Source organism: Opisthocomus hoazin, chromosome 13 (assembly GCF_030867145.1).
Source record: "Opisthocomus hoazin isolate bOpiHoa1 chromosome 13, bOpiHoa1.hap1, whole genome shotgun sequence".
Classification (NCBI taxonomy): domain Eukaryota; kingdom Metazoa; phylum Chordata; class Aves; order Opisthocomiformes; family Opisthocomidae; genus Opisthocomus; species Opisthocomus hoazin.
In genome coordinates, this window is record NC_134426.1 from 20479387 (window position 1) to 20495983 (window position 16597).

General features: G+C 38.9%; 1 protein-coding gene across 10 annotated transcripts in view; it reads right to left on the reverse strand.

Annotated features, from left to right (window-relative positions):
* The window catches only part of ARVCF (ARVCF delta catenin family member), a 300745-nt gene that overhangs the window by 194012 nt on the left and 90136 nt on the right, over window positions 1-16597 (reverse strand). The gene's annotated exons all lie outside the window — the stretch shown is intronic.

Genomic DNA, 16597 nt, shown 5'->3' on the forward strand with positions numbered 1-16597 from the left:
AGGTCAGAGCCACGACTGAGAAGCCAATCTCCATCCTTTAACACACCAGTGATGCCTTCCTCTTGTCTTTAGGAAAGACACAACCAAGTGAGGCCTCAGCCACATCTCCAACTCTTACAGCTACTTATGTGAAGCAGGGTTTGGGGGTTTTTGTTTGTTTGTTTGTTTGTTTGTTTGTTTTAAACAAGAACACAGAAAACTAGCTTGGAACAACTGGAAGTCCAGTAGCAAACCTGCAGAACCCACAGCACTCTCACGGACAGTAGGAGATGCACAGATCTTCCAGAGAACTGATCAAGTGGGTGCATGTGTATGCAGCTAAACCTAACGATCATTCCCAAACTACGTGCAAACAGTTAGGAAATCAAAAGGTACAAGTAGTCAGATTATTACAGGTGTGCTGGCATTTTAAAAATTTTATTTCATGTTCCACAGAAGCAGTGATTTTACTAAGGAGGTTTTGGCTAGTAGAAATTGCAAGGATGTGAAATCTGTCACCTGGGTGATGGTGAAGGAGTGTAGCATGTCTGTTTGACTTACACAAAAATTGTGTATGTTCTATTTAATTGCATAACAGGCTTTCCATTTGTCTTTGTTGAAAAATATCTTAGTAGATTCTACTTATTAATAATGACCTGAAGGGAGAGGTTCACACGACAAGAAAAGGTACGATCTCTACTCAGTCATGCACACAAAGCAGTGTTCCATTAGCACAGATTAAGATCACTAATATAAATTGCTTCGATAAAGCAAGGTGAAAATTAAAGGTGAAGTACTGCAGTAATCTAAAATGAAAAACAATTACCAGGGAAAGATATAAATAGCATACCAACTCGTTGCTCTGTGAAAGTAAAAGAGATGGCTGGGAAGAATATCTAAGGACAGAAGAAATCAGTCATTTGTAGTTGTTACAGATCAGAGCTTAGTAACCCTTCCTGGCAAACTGGGAATTCACACACAAAGCAGAGATAGCTCACTGAAGAAGGAAATACAAAGAATCTTTGTATTCCAAGTCCCAGCACACTTACAAGCTGTATGCTCCATTTTAACACGCGCAGGCTACCGGACAGTCATAATACTTAGGCTATTTAAAGACACACCAATGTGCTCAAATACTTGGCTACAGTTTTTTCAACTCACAGGACAAACAAGAGTAGCTAAAATGTGCAATATTCGCTCCCAGAAGTACGCATTTCCACATTTGCAAAAAGGTTATGTAAGTACCTATAATCTTATGTTAATTGAAGCATGGCAAATACATATATTTATTAACATAACTTGTTTCCTAGTGCTTTCAGTTTGTAAGTTTAAGGACTACAGAATCATAACAGTTTGTTGGGTTTAATCTGCTCTTTAAACATTAAAAACGAGTTCAGCCTCTTCTTTTAAAAGGATTAAAACATCAAAGCAGTAGGAATTTGGTTATCCAGATGCTTCTGAAGCAAAATTATTTGCTTTGCCATACTGTTTCCTTTTGTTACGGTGACTGCTCTCATCTCTTTTTCTTCTACTACTGTAGCTCTTCTGATACAGAAAATTTTTTACAACCCTACTGTAAAGAGGACCCATATGGTTTTATATTTATCTTTAAGGCCAATGAAGAGAGATTAAATGAAATCATATTCCTAAAACTCTGACTTCTTGATAATTTCAAGCAACTTCTTGTTGCTTTTCCTAAGAAATATTGGAGGGGAGGGGGTGCTAGAGAAGACCTAAACAAGTGTGTTTAGGATTCTGAGAGAGTACAAGACAGTATTAAAGAGGGGAAAAAAAAAAAAAAAGATTTATTTCTATAGTTGACTTATTTAAAACCTGCAGACTTGGATCAGAACAAATTTGGCAATTACAGTAAACTGGTTAATCTAGTTCACTGACAGCTTGACCTCGCAGAGTCCCAAATACCGCGTTTTGTAACTAGTGGAGACACAAACAAGAGGCTAAAGATGTCTCTGAAAGGCCAGATACAGCAGGGGTAGTACTGAAGAGTACAGCACATGCTAGAAAGCCTAGCAATGAAACATGCTGACACCAGATAGATTTGTGAGTGGGAAGAACACAGAAACACTGGCAAGGAAAGGCGCTCAGGAGACCACATTTCCACTGTAAACAGAAGCGGTAGTGCCAAGTGCGAACTGGCAATGAAAGCATGTGCCAAGGTGCGTGTGGAGCTCAGACCAGCACAGTGTCAGCAGGGCTGGCAGTACTGCCTGAAGCATCGTTTTTATCCCTCTCAGTGCGTGCGTGTCACGGGGCTGCTGTGATAATTTGCCGAGACAAATATTAGAAGGTATGAAGTAGCAAAGGACCACTTAATGTTAATTAATATTTTTGATACCTGATTTACTGACTGTAGAGAACTTTCTTTGTGGCTAGGCAGAGGAAAAACAAGTAGAAAAAAAAGATGCACGCAAGCAGGGAAACAAGGAAAATAAGGTTAACAGTGAAGAAAGCACACACTAAGTCTGTCCTACAGAGCTACTGCTTGTTCAGAAAAGGGACGAGGTAATTACCAGAAGAGAAATAAACAGGCATACAATTCACATACATGCTATAGTTCCTGCTATTCATGTTGATAGTAGGATTAATACACACTCCTGGTAAGATTAGTAATGGTGGAACCACATTGCTTTTAAAATTTATACATTTATCAGCATACATGTGATACACTTACTGAATCAGTTTTTCAGTACCACATAGCCTGTCTCCCTTTGCTCCCAAAACAAAGAGAACAAAAGAGGTCAGAGAAACTAGCAGTGGTACAGCATTTGAATGTGTGGATACACCACGCTGCACTCTTGATCTCTCTGGTCTCAGATGTAATTGAGATACCGTGCCTTACAGAACCTTTTTGTTGAAGCACGCTGCTCATTACAGTTCAAGCTCACAGGAATGAAACAGGCAGAACAGGGAGTAAGACGACAGAGGAAACCAAAGCAGTAAAAAAGCTGGCAGATCTAATTTTAGGTCTGCCAGCCTGGACAGTGTCCTCTTAACAAGCACCAAGCGTGATAAAACCGATGAACAGGCCTAACCATCAAAAATACAGAAGCAATAACTCTGTCACACAAGTCTTATTTGCATCTTAAATATTTATAATCTTCAGACTGAAGAGACAGAATACAGCTGCACATCTGTTCTTTTAATCTGAATGTATGCCTCTTAAAGCAAGCAGCTAAGCAACTGCAAATACTACAGTCATGACACTGCCATGGGACTCTGCAAGCCAGCTTCCAGCCTGACTCCTTCATTACAAGGCTGTGGCAGACCATGCATGTTCAGATGCTAGTTCTCTCCTCTCTCATTATATTATTCCTCCTGAATGATTCAGTGATGTCTCTGGCTTCTGTGGCATTGAAAATGCAGCAAAGGATTGATGAGGCCAAAAATACTGGTCTCAACAAACCTCAGCTTGACTAGTTAGTTATTAGAAAAAGAAAATATATTTCATATAAGTTCCTTGGAAACCAGCAGGATATTTAGATTTCCAGTCACAACAGCATCACAGGGTGTAGGTGCTTCTCTGATCTCAAAACATACAGAAATGAAACGGCTCCTACGAATATCGGATCAGATACAATGACACCATCTCACCCTTGCAAAATTGCACAAAAATGTACTTGTCTGCAACTTGCTGCAATAATTGTAATGAACAAACAAGTAATATTTATTTGATGTCAAAAAAATGTCATCACCCTGAGTAGGCTCAAACAAATTTGCAAAGCTTCTATATATTAAGCTGCTCATACCATGGTAATACATCTCCACGATACAATAAAACAAGCTGCTATTCCCTCCAGGCCTCATCTAAGCCTTGCTTTTTTGGTTCCTTAGAAAGGAAGATGGACTTGTCCCTCAGTGCCACTCAGACACTAAAAGAAAGCACAGAAGCAAATACACTCTCCACTGAAACCCTCCTGTTAACATATTTTGATTACTAATACCAGAGTATTCATAACATAAAATGAATTTTATGTTATTAAATAAAACTTCATTTTCCACAAAAATGTCCACAATTTTTTGTAAATTTTGGTAAAGCTATAGCATATATTTTCTTCAAGTTGGTATATGCGTAACCTTACTGTTAAAAAACCTAACAATCTCTTCAACTATTAACCATGCACAGCTCTCTATGAAGGCAATGGGAAATTAGATTGCCCAAGAATTACATAATTCCACTCTGGATGTTAATTAAAAGAAATCACCAAACCCACAGAGGTTTAAGTCAGTAAAAGTCCACATTTAGGTGGGATCAAAATCTAAGGCTGAGGCCACAATAAATCTTAATATTACTCTGCTGTGTTCACTGCTGTCGAGACCTACAAGTTGCAATAACTTTTCTAGTGGAAGTCACAATCTAACACACTTTTCATGAAAAGTTGATTAAGACTATGACTGAGCTTTCATTAGGTCTCTGCAATTTACAGTTTTGAAGGGCAGATTTTAATTGAATGTGTGTCAATCATAAACCCATCCAATTGTCATGGAAACACACAGTCATTCCAATGAAGAGTCAAATGATTAACTTGGCTGCTGGAACAAAAGTTTTATTGCTGCAATGTACTGAAACTGTCTGGTTTGCATATATTAAGCTGAATGGAATCGCAGTAACGGCCAATGCTGCTGGACACAGTGCTCTGCCAAGACTTTAAATGGATTTGGTACTTAAATTCTTTGTCGAAAACATGCATTATTCTGATCGTATTTAAGCTAGTAGGATGTCATGGGCTATACTTCAATTCTGTAACACTCCCATGTTTTTGTCCACCCTCCAACACGACTAATTAGGTTAACTGGGTCAATCGAGAATTTAAGGCATAAGCAAGGCATATCAGGCTTAATATACTGCTCTGACAAGTAAGTATTGTGATTCTTATAATGGCAATTAATGTGATATCCCTACATCTTTGACAGGTGATTTTCAAAGCAGTCACAATAGCGAGGCCATAATTGCTTTTCTAAATCGAGAAACCCCTTTACTTGGTTACCATTCCTTGTAAATCTGCCTTGTGATCCGTGATTCAGGCTAGCCTCGCAACAGGACGCGCGTGCTACTAGCACTGGTTTGCAGACTGGGAGGTGAAACAAAGAGAAACTCAGACCCAAGTTCACCCAGATCTTTAGGTACCTAAAGCCCCACTGATCGTTGAGGAGTTAAGACTAACTCATGTAAAGTGAAACAGAAAACCAAATAACATGGAAAACCTATAGGAAGCCTATAAGCTTCCTTATACGTCTTCCTAGATCTTCCTTCATACTTCTTTCTTTTTTCTAGGTCTTTCAGTCTTAAAATTACCACTCAAGTCCAGCCATTCTTCCCTTTCTTACAAACCTATGCACACAGGTTATGTCTCCTGTTTTACTATCCATGCTTTGAATGGGTTATCTGTTTTTTCATTAATATTGTGAATAATTTACAGAAGGAGCACGTACTGTTTAGAAACTGATGAGCACATACTAGTCAGCAACTGAAATTAAAAAAGCCACATTCCTTATTTACACACGTTCACCACGCAGCACATACGAATAAGCAGGCATGTCCCATGCTGCACAGGGATGGCACAGAGCATGTGTCTGTCAGCTGCAACGCCACATGAACCTTCAAATTCTAAACAAATGTTTTAGCCTCTGAAAAAGAGATCCGTAAAAGCAGTGGTCTGTTATCAAAAGCCCACCCTTTTAATAGGCTGCAGCTACTGACACTTTTCAAAGTGATTCAAAACACAAATATCAGGAGGATGCTTAGTCTTAATATCTGTAATGACATAATCAGGCAAAATATAATTATTTAGACTGACTGTGAGCTCAGTTTCAGGAGCCGGCTGTTGTGATGAGTATATATAATGAAATACAGCAATTTATATGCGCATGTAATCTGGATACAACGGAGACAGCACAAACACAGAATTCTAGCATTCCTATTAACATCTTCATTTCTCAGCTGCACCTAAGTCCATACTGGTGAAAGACTAAGAAGAGGAATTTGAATAACGTGCAACAACATTTATTCATACATGTCAAAAGGGTGGCATCCATCCCTCTCCCAAAAAAGTTAAGGAAAAGAAGAAAGAAAACTGTCTCATAGAGAAGACTGTCTCCAGTAGCAAACAGCATGTCCAGGTTCCAGCTCTACTGAACTGATAGCATGCAATGTATCAGCCCCTTTTAACCCCGTCCTGAAATCCATCAGTCAGTTACACCAGAAGCAAAAAGACCAGAAAAAGTGATCTGACATCTTGCTGCATTCCAAACGGACAATTTGGAAAGGTAATTAACTCACTGGATTCTCTGTCATCGTCCTCTTCACAACCTGCACCGGCTGCTTCAACTCCCAAGTTTCAAATCCCTACAAAAACTCAAAATACTGTGTGATGCCAAAAAAATTAAGTATGCTGAGTATACAAGTAGTTTTTGTAGTTCCATTCATTGGTAAGAAATTAATGAAGTACCACCATTAACATCATAATGCACATTTTTTACATTTGTAGATCTTTTTCAACTTGAGACTTCAATGTATTTTCCAAGGGAAGTAAAGTTATCAGCAGTAATCACTACTGGAGACACACCATAATGTATGCAAGGTAAAATGCACAGCAAAACCTGGCATTAAAAATAATATTTTACTTTCATATCCATATTCCTATTCTTTGATCACCATGCTGAGTCCTAAGAATGGGGTAGCTCAAAAGGGAACAGAAAAAATTCCATCAAAATTCAAAGCTGTAGATAACAGTACATATTTCCACATGCAGTTATGATCTCCTGCACACACACGCTGGTGTGTTCAAACATCTTTGAATTCATTTTCAGAGCCTCTGTGAAAATTTAGTAACTACAGTCCTCCTTAGCTGTCGTTTCAATGAGTGGGAGCGCCCAGAGACTGAAGCAGTAACTGGGCCTGCTGCATGCACGGGCTGAACAAGGAAACTGAATCTGAAGGTTTTTACTCCTTCATTTTTAGCTTAACTATGACAGATAAACATACAGGTTTATGCACATTCAGGAGTATGCTTCAAATTATAACGGTATTGCTGAAATCTTCAGCAATTTTGGAAGAGGAACAGATTTTTTCATGCAGTTTCTATGTATCTTTTAATTCAGCTATTTCACTTCAATATATATAACATTCTTTTTAATTTATACACTAACTCAAATGATTTTTCACATCACAGAAATGAAAAAGATCCCATCAGCTCATTCGCTGTAAAATTAGACAACCTTAATTGGCTATAAAAGAATTAGATGGCAGAAACTACACAGGCTAAATCTGGAAAACTGGGAATAGAAGGACAGGATTAAGATTTTGTTTATTGGAACAATGTATCACAGCAGCATATAACTAGAGCAAATACCTTCTCCAGTACAGAATCAGGCGTGGGTTCTGGGGGTTGGTTTGGTGAGGTTTGTTTTGGGAGGGGGGGGGGGGGGCAGTGTTCCTTCAGGTTTGTTTGGTCTGAGGTCTGACTGCTTTTTAAAAAAACTGACAGATCAGTTTCATTCCTATTTTGAAAGCACACTGAAACAATAATAAAACTCACCACAGAGTGAAGGTATGAAGAATGATTAGTGTGTTGCTCTTCACAATTAAGTCAGCCACAGTATTTCCCCTCTGTTGATATACCACCAGTACTTCATGTTATAAACTATTTTGCAATAAGTCTCCACAAAAATGACCCTTTTTTTATATGTGTGCCTGTCCAGTGTACACATAGAGTTTGATGGAAACAACAGCAGTGATCAGCAGCTACTCATGTACATAATCAAGACAGTTGTTACTAAAGGTAGGATCGCTCGCTCAGTGACGGAAGCAGATCGCTGCAGTAAAATAAAAGCAACCAAAACTGTTGAGCTGTATCTGAAAGGGTGGGACTTTTAAAAAAATCACAGTTAAACAGAAATAATTAAACTAATTTTAGGGGGTAGAGGAATACTTATTCATGATTTAGAGATAAATATCCCCAAGTGAATATCTGATCATTTTGTTTCCGTTTCATTAAAGAAGATGCAGTTAAATCAAATGAGGTAAACTGGGTACAGTGTTCATCTTGAATCATATCTAGTAATATAAGTTACCCAGTCATAACCCTGAAATTTCATTTCCCTGCCATAGCTCTATTAAGTTTTTACATCTACTGTAAAATTGTGTAACCTTCACATTATTCCTTCTCTGCGTAAAACTGCTCTTCTGAGTCCAGTTGAGAAAGAAATCAGATCATTAAAAAAATCCTCTTTATCCAGAAACACATGAACAGAGCTAAAAATGTCATTGTAAGTCTGTGTGTTTTCCTTTCAGTTTATTATACCAATTTACTCAGAATCGCTCACCGTCAGCAGGCTTTGGACTTCAATTTCTCCACTCTTTATTAATACACACACTGCCCAGGACAACGGGTACTAGTGAAGATTCTCATTACACAGAGAACCATTCCCCTCTGTACTTGAAATTTATAACTAAATGTACAGACTGTGTCAAAATTTATTTTGAAGAACAAAGCTATGACAGTTAACACGTTTTATTAAATAATGAGAAAAGAATGGATGCAGAATTGCACCCTGTACTCACGCCATGAGTCCTACTGGAGCTGGGAAAACTGGCCACGAGTGCTGCTGCCCTGAAGCCACGGTTTGGGGGGTGTGAAATTTCATGCTACAATATCTAAAAATATGTAGAAGCTGGAACAAATTCAACAGCAGTGCAAGCCTGCTGAAGTACAAGACTGCCCTTAAACATTTCAGCCATTCCAGTACTCTGGACTCTGCTCTCTTAACAGCGGCTGATAGCTGATGCCAAGGAGAAGTACAAACAGAGGCAAACTTACAGTAGCACTTTCTCAGGATAACGTTACACACAGAAGCAATTTAGGCTGCTATCCTGGATAATAAAGCTAGATGTTCTACTACAGCAGAAGCTTTTATAGTACAGCCTAAATACTACAGAACTACATAGGAAGAATTTTCTGCACTCCTTGCAACATGGTGCAATAAAGTGGTTTGCTGTCAGACTCCTAAACGTGGAGTCTTTCAGTCAAAAGATCTCTTTCACAAGGAAAGGCAGGGAATTATACAATCCACAGTGGATTGCAAACTACAGTTTGGGGGATGCTTCTGAACACTTGAGCACAGAAAGCATTAGTTTTCTGCATATTTCCTCTGCTACATTATACTAGTTTTCTTATGGAGAAATTAGCAGTGTGACCTCGAATTTGTTCTTCCTCCATTCCACCTCACAATGTCGAGCCCAGAGCTCCCCCTTTTTTTCTGCTTAATCATCTTCTCAGCACTGCGTCATAAGCTCCCATGACAGCCTGAGAAGCACAAAGTTTTCAAAGAGAAACTTGAGGCGCATTTTGGAATATACTGTATTTTCAGTAAACTAAACAGAGCCAAGCCATATGGTCCTACATTTTAATGTGATGTAATCTAAAACTACTTTTTATTTTTATTTATTTTTAACAAGCTAAGACAGTCCCAGTCTTTACGGTATTTTTCACTTCAGATGGGTCTTCTAAAGCTGTCTGTTTTGCCTACAACCAACTTTTGATAATTTGTTCTGGATGTTCTCCAGGACCAGAAACAAATTGGTGCACTACAATCTCAGGCATTGCCTGTGACTTTCATAAGGCAAAAGAAACAGAGTTCTAACCATATCCCGGACCGCTGCACACTTCACCATGGATGAAACTAATCTAAGACACTTCCCTGCAATATGCCTCTATGTTGAACTAAGCGAGTACTTCTGTAAACTCAAAAGAACCAAGTTTAATTAAGCTGACAGAGAGATTAAGTTTGGATCTCATGTCCTAGCCTTCACACTAACTTCAAAATACTAAACGGTTATAAATCCCTGACTCTAAAACCTAAATGCAAGTACTGGTTCATGACTGGGCATCAGAGGAGCTACAAAACAAACAACAAAAAAAACCCATAAAACTCACCTAGCACTTTTGGGGGTATTCACTAACAATTTCAGATCTCCCTACCAGATTTTAAAAACAAAATGACTGAAGAAAGAGAAAAAAAAAAAGTCACATAATGATTCTTGTCTGCTAAATCACCTGTTTTTTCAATATATGTAATATGCACATATTGGGCAGTGTCCAAGACATAGTGGTCCAAGCAGGTAAATGTTTGAAAACTATGAACTTCTGTTCCATTTTTGCCTGTGATTTGGAACTTTGCTTGTGAACTGCTTATTCTGAGTCTCTAAAATTGGTATAATTCAGAAATTCAATGCAACAGTCCCTGCAAAATCTTGTTTGATAGACAGTACTTTGAAGATACCAGAAACCCCAAATACTATTTAACGACTGGAATTGTCTAGTAGTGAATAAGATGCTGCTATAGAAACAGGCAGCAAATGCCTAAAGCAGAATTTCATTTGTTTGGATTGTTTACTAGAGAGGTAGAACTGACACACCAGCAGGTTATTTTGCTGGTCTCACTGTCTGTACTCTGGTTCTGCTCACAAATGAATCAATGATGTTCAAATCTCGTTACCTGCCTCTGTGGCTTCAAAACATCTGACTGTGCAAATTATTATTTTATCCCTTTTCATTTGGTAGGCTAGCTGTGCTACGCACAGTACTGTCATAAAGAGTTATTATTTCCTCTTTTAACAATTCAATACTCCTTATAATTAAGAATTATTTATTAATGTCCTTGTACCTGCCAAGCCATTAACCCCCCACAACAGATGAAATTACATCTGCCAGGAACTCTGTTAAGACAGAGCAGGATCAAGATGAAAAACTCCTGCAGCTAATCTTTATGCTTCACTTTTATGACGGTCACTTAACATTTTTTGGGCAAACTGCCGTGAGGAATGTCAGCCCATAATAGCAAGCAACCTACCTGAGAAACTGGAAAAATGTCCAGGCTTTCTTTGGGAGAGTGCCTGGAGTTGCTCCAGCTCTGGAGCTACCCAGTGGTGTATGGCAGCAGGCCGGACAGCAGCTGGAGGCATTGCCTGCTCCGGGTAACCCGTGCCCTCTCCTGGCAGATCCAAGCAAGATTCTAGGATGGCTGGTGCCTGCCTGCATGACGAAAAACTAGTCCCTCTGCTAGGAACAGCAATGCACATTACTAGGGGATTTTTATTATTACTTTTCTATTAAACATTCACATATCATGAACAGGTCTTAATGCTGCAGAAAGTACACTGAATACTTATATGCCAAATAACCTGGCATTTTCAAGTAGGTCTGGCCTTATAGTACGCATGGGAAAATCTCAGAACAGCTAGGAGTTGTTAGTCTTAGTCATCAAAATGTCCATTAGAGGAGCAACATAGAGGGAAAAAAAATAGAATACAAAATTATGTCTTGGTTTTAGTATTTTAAGTTAATGATGGGCATTAATCCATGGGGTTCATATCCCCACCCCCTGCCGCACTGAAGAAGCAAAGTAAGATTTTCTGTTCTCGAATTCAGTAGCCATTTAGCTCAACTGAAGGACTGTCTCTGTAAAATTCATGCTACTGTCTTTCTCTTTGATATTCTGCCACTTGTGAGCAGACAGAAAAGCAAAGGCAGGTTAGGACAGAAGGGATGCTGTTTAATATTAAACAGCATAGGTTTAATCGATTAGTGCCTTGAAGTAGGTTCCACTGAGCAGCCCAGTAAATCTGGATAGAGCTGCTTTGAAACTACCCTCCTTTGAGAAATGGACCTACAGAGTGTCAGCAGAACCGGTATTGTGCTTTTTAATCTTATAATAACAGCAGGTTTAGAGTCATTCCCTCAAAATATTTTACAGGACTCTTTATTTATGCAATTTAATTGTTCTCAGGAGTTTTCATGCTATTTCCAGTTCCTTAAGTATTCAGGCAAACAATTTTTCCAAGAGAATGTTTACAGAAATGCTATCACCAAGTAAAAATTAAAAATCTATTTGGAAAGGCAAGTTTTGAATCATTAACAAGTTACATAGATTGTGTGAATCTTAAGGCTCATGTACCTCATCAAGTCCAGACCAGCTTGAATTCTGAATATTAAAGATAGGTTATGATTATGGAACAGAAATAGACAGATGCTGAGAAAAGAGAGATTGATACAGGTAAATAAGCTCTACCTGATATAATAAGTAAATGTCCCGCCACTGCTAAGAAACATCTAAGGCAAAAATATCAAACTGGCTTGTGAAATGCTGGACTGTGGCACAATAATATGAAGACACCTCCTAGCAGAAATAAAGGAATGAAAGTCCTCAGACAAAGGACAGATGCGTTTGTGTCTCCTGATCATACTGCTGGATAAAATGCTTTTCAGTGCCAAAAATGGTGCAAATCCACTCTAATCTGATAATGAAGTCTTAATACCCAGAACTGACACCTTTGCTTGAATCGGCAAGCAGGACATCGAGAGAACAACCTGTGTCTGGACTAACCAGGAGGAGTGGCTTCCAGGTTTCTAAGACTTCTCTGAAGATTAAAGCAGAGACTGCAGCAAAGAGATCCAAGCAAGGAGTTTGAAAGTTCTCTACAAGTGGCAGGACAAGGGATATGGGCAAAATACGGAACACACATTGTAAGTATAACAGAAACATTTGTCTATTGGTTGAAAGTGTTACTGCTTTTTCCAACCAGCCCAATTCCTGTTCTGTCTCCCTTTTTTCCTCCCTTTACTTTCCACAGAGCACCAGAACTAACTCAGTCACATTTTGGTTAGAACAGATTTCTTGCTCCAGACTGTTTTCAGGTTCTATACCACCCATCCCTTTCACCAAATCACTGTAGGATTACAATCCTTTCCCCAGCTTATTTTCCCCAAGGAAAAATGAAAATGACAAAATGTTTCTTGCCTCATCTGTTCCCCGCTGGTGCAGAGCTCTACAGTTGAAATGCTCATCAGAGCCAAAAGCTTGAGCATGATTGAGCTTTAAACAAGCTAAACATCAGTTGTTTTGATTTATAGCCCCAGGAGACCAAGTCAATCACAAAAGACTAAAGTAAAATTAATTTGCCATTCAGAGCTGTCTATAAGACACACCTAGTCTGAAAAATATAAAAAAAATAGTATTAAGTAGATTGTGTAATTGCTTCCTTTGGACAAAATGGCTTAAAATTCCATCTTCATAGTGGTCATATATCTAGAACATCCCTTGCTCCATCCAGGCATTAAACTAGGATTTTTTTCCCCCATGCCACACCATTGAGTACTACTGACTTAGATGAATAATGAATATACAGCATCTCAAGCTGTACCAGATTTTTGATATCTCTATAACTGGACTGACTGACTATCTCTGGCATCTGTTTGGGAGGCACAGCATAAGGCAAGTTCATCAGTTCAAATCTCACTTATAAATAGACGCTGCAGATGCATTTCAGAGTAGATATTGTAGACTCTTTATTTTCCATCTGAGAACTTTGCATCTTTTAGGTAATGCACATACATAAATACAGAACATTAACATAACAGCTCAAGAGGTGCAATCTGGTATATTTTAAGCTACACAAGAATTCGCAATTTTATGACAGCATCAAAACGGTTGTTAGATTCAGCTGTGGGTTAACACACAGTCCCGGTTTTCCTTTCTGTGATACGCTGGATGTTAAGTGCCTGTGGCACGTAGATCAAAAGGTAAAACTGGAAAGAATGAGTAACCACTGTCAGACAATATGCAGTGCAGCACAACTAGCAATCTTCCCATTAGCAGAGTCGCTTGGGAGGGGCTGCTGATCATTCACGCCACAGGTATCTAGCTTTCAGCCGCTCAGACAGGTCCCTACATCACAAACAACAAATTCACTTCCCAAAACTAAACTGCCTCATAAATTCCAGTCATTCAATATTGTAATTGTATTTCTGTGGCTTAGATTGTGGCAACAAGGAATGAAGCAAGCAGGAAGCGAAGGCTAATTGTAAAAGGCAAAATTCTCTTTCATACTGAAATCTTTTTGCTATGAATAACGGACCCAGAAGAAGAACAACTACTGATGAATCAGTGAAAGAACAGAAACTTAATCATTTGCTGAGGTTATTTAGTCTGTCAGCACTAAAAGATGTGAAAGCTTCTAATTTAGTTCTTCATAAAAGAAGTTCCCTGCTGTTCACAACTTCACAAAGAATTTTCAGCATTTAACTTCAAAATCAGTACTGTAGCTGAAGACTTCTTTCTCGGGTATTAAGTCAAACAGAAAGCTCAAGTTCTGGACAGAAAGCATCACCAGCTATTTACAGTTTAGGCAATTTCTTTGTACAGATAATAAATCAGAGTACATATCTCAATCCAGCAGCTGCAGTGTAATTACGGAAATATGTTAAATATTAGTTTATGCCCTCAGTGGAGTTCTGCTTCGAAGAACATCTACATCAATCTAAATCAAGTATCCATTTGATAGATATTATTTTAAGTGTCTTTTGCTTCTTTTTTAGCATGTATAATAACAGTGGTCACAATGATATTTAAAAAGAAAAAAATACAGCTAAGTTTCTGCAATGACACAGATGGCAATCAATCTGCTAAGACCCGACACCTGGTAAGTTCACGGTGTCCATAAACTGTATTACTATGTCTATGTGTTAGAAACATCCATATTCTTGGCTCCTTACTCTCCTATAAAACAGGAGAGTGGAATCGCTCTCCTGAGATTCATAAACAGATTTTGATTTCATCCAGGAAAATCTCCATCTTTCTCTTTGCAACAGAAAGTTCTCCCACCTGGAACTGTTCTTTGCACCTTCAGAGTAACAGTATGATTCATGGCTTTATGGATGGTGCAGTAAGTATACATCAGCAGACGCACAAAAAAACCCCAAACACACAGGCAGTAAGAGTTCCTGAGAGCTATTTACAGCTTGTAAGGCAAAAGAAGTTAAGATACATTTATATTAAACAACTGTATCTTTTCCTCCTTTCTTATGGGTTCCATAAAAGCTATTTTATTTCATTCCATATATTCTATGCTTCTGTACAATGCCAGTTCCATAAGCCCTGACTCAAAGAGAATAACTTCTACTAGCCAAAGAAATCAGCCCTGCCTATGGTCTGGGAGATTTGCCAAAGAAAAACAAGCTCCATGGTAAAGGTCATTAGGAATAAGAGACATTCTTTACACCGCACTGAGTACAGAGACGAATCCACTTCTTTTGGTATTAAGTATGCAGGTAGGGGACAAGCAAGCATTAGTTCCAGACTCCTCCACTCCTGCTTTTCCAAGTATATTCAGGGAATCATCCATTCTGACCTGCTTTTCTTTTGGTTTTGATGTCATGCTACAAACCGCGGCATTATGCTTACGAGGACAAATCTATTGTACTGTGCTGGAAATCCTCTCCAAGAGCGTGGGGGATGCTAGCAGTGAGGGCACTAAGTCAGTTGGCTGCTGTTATCATCAATCAAGCATGAAGGCTCTGCTATTCTGCAGCCTGAATTCTTTATCTAACTGATTAGTCATACAGGCCAACTGTATTACAGTATTGCTTCCCAACTTCCATTGCAGCACTCCTCCATTTGGAGTATTAAAAAACCCAGCTGATGAGCTCAATGTTGCATGAAACATGCTCTGGAGAGGAAGGAGAGGAAGCAAGGCAGCAGAGGGCAGAGAGGAAGAGAAACCATCCCCTATCCCCACTGATCTGCACGCAAAATGGAAGCCAGCCAAAGCTTGCAAATCAATTCAAAAGCAAATAAAGCAACAAGAGGCCACCAGCACAAACACCAGAAAGCTATTGTAAGGTTCAAAGTGAATTAAATATGCAAAGAAATGAAGCACAGCAAGGAAACAATCTTACTAGCAGAACTAGCATTTCTTTTCCTGTTTGTTTGACAACTGAGAAAGGTGTTTCAGAAGACGACTGTCAGTAACATAACGAAGTTGAATTTGCTTCTTGCTGTGCTCAGGGAGGTTTTCTATTTCAATAGCCCTGCTAAGAAAAAGAAACAGACCACTTAAAAAAAAATTCCCCCGTTATTTTCTCTATCATGTTCTGCACTGTTGTCCATGGAGACATGTCAAAAGTGGCCTCCTCTGACTCCATAGGAAAGTTACTATTCAGCTATTTCTTCCATCGAAGAAAAACACTTTACTCAAGAATCCGATTTCTGGACTGTGATCTATTTCACTCTCTCATACACCCCTATGCAGGCACGCATGCCTGCTTGCCAGCAAAGCATTAATTCAGACACTTGACAAGAAGTGATCATATTTTAGTCCAGAATCACCCATTTTCTGCCCCCCTGACCTACACGAGCCTATTTTATATGCCCATGCAGTTTCTACTCCATTTTTCTTTTTCTGCTGAAAGTCACACTTCGTGACAAAAACCTTCAAACATAACAAATTCTGAGTATATCACAGCAAACAACTTAATCTAAAAGGATGAGCATTTACCATGATATTCTCTTCACGGTACAGCAGACAGGCACTAAAATAAGATGCTTTACCCATAAATGTCTCTCATCTTAGACCCTTGCCAAGCAAAACTTTTTGATTTAAAATTAGATCCATCTTGTCTTAAAAGCAGAGTTACCAATCCAGAGATGTCTTTGTGCTTCCTTTTTTCCCAGCACCTGGCACCACTCCCCTGTTTTCATGCTTTCGCATACCCTGGAAGTCCTAGTCACTTCTCCACAAACAGTTGTACCCTGAGTGACTCTC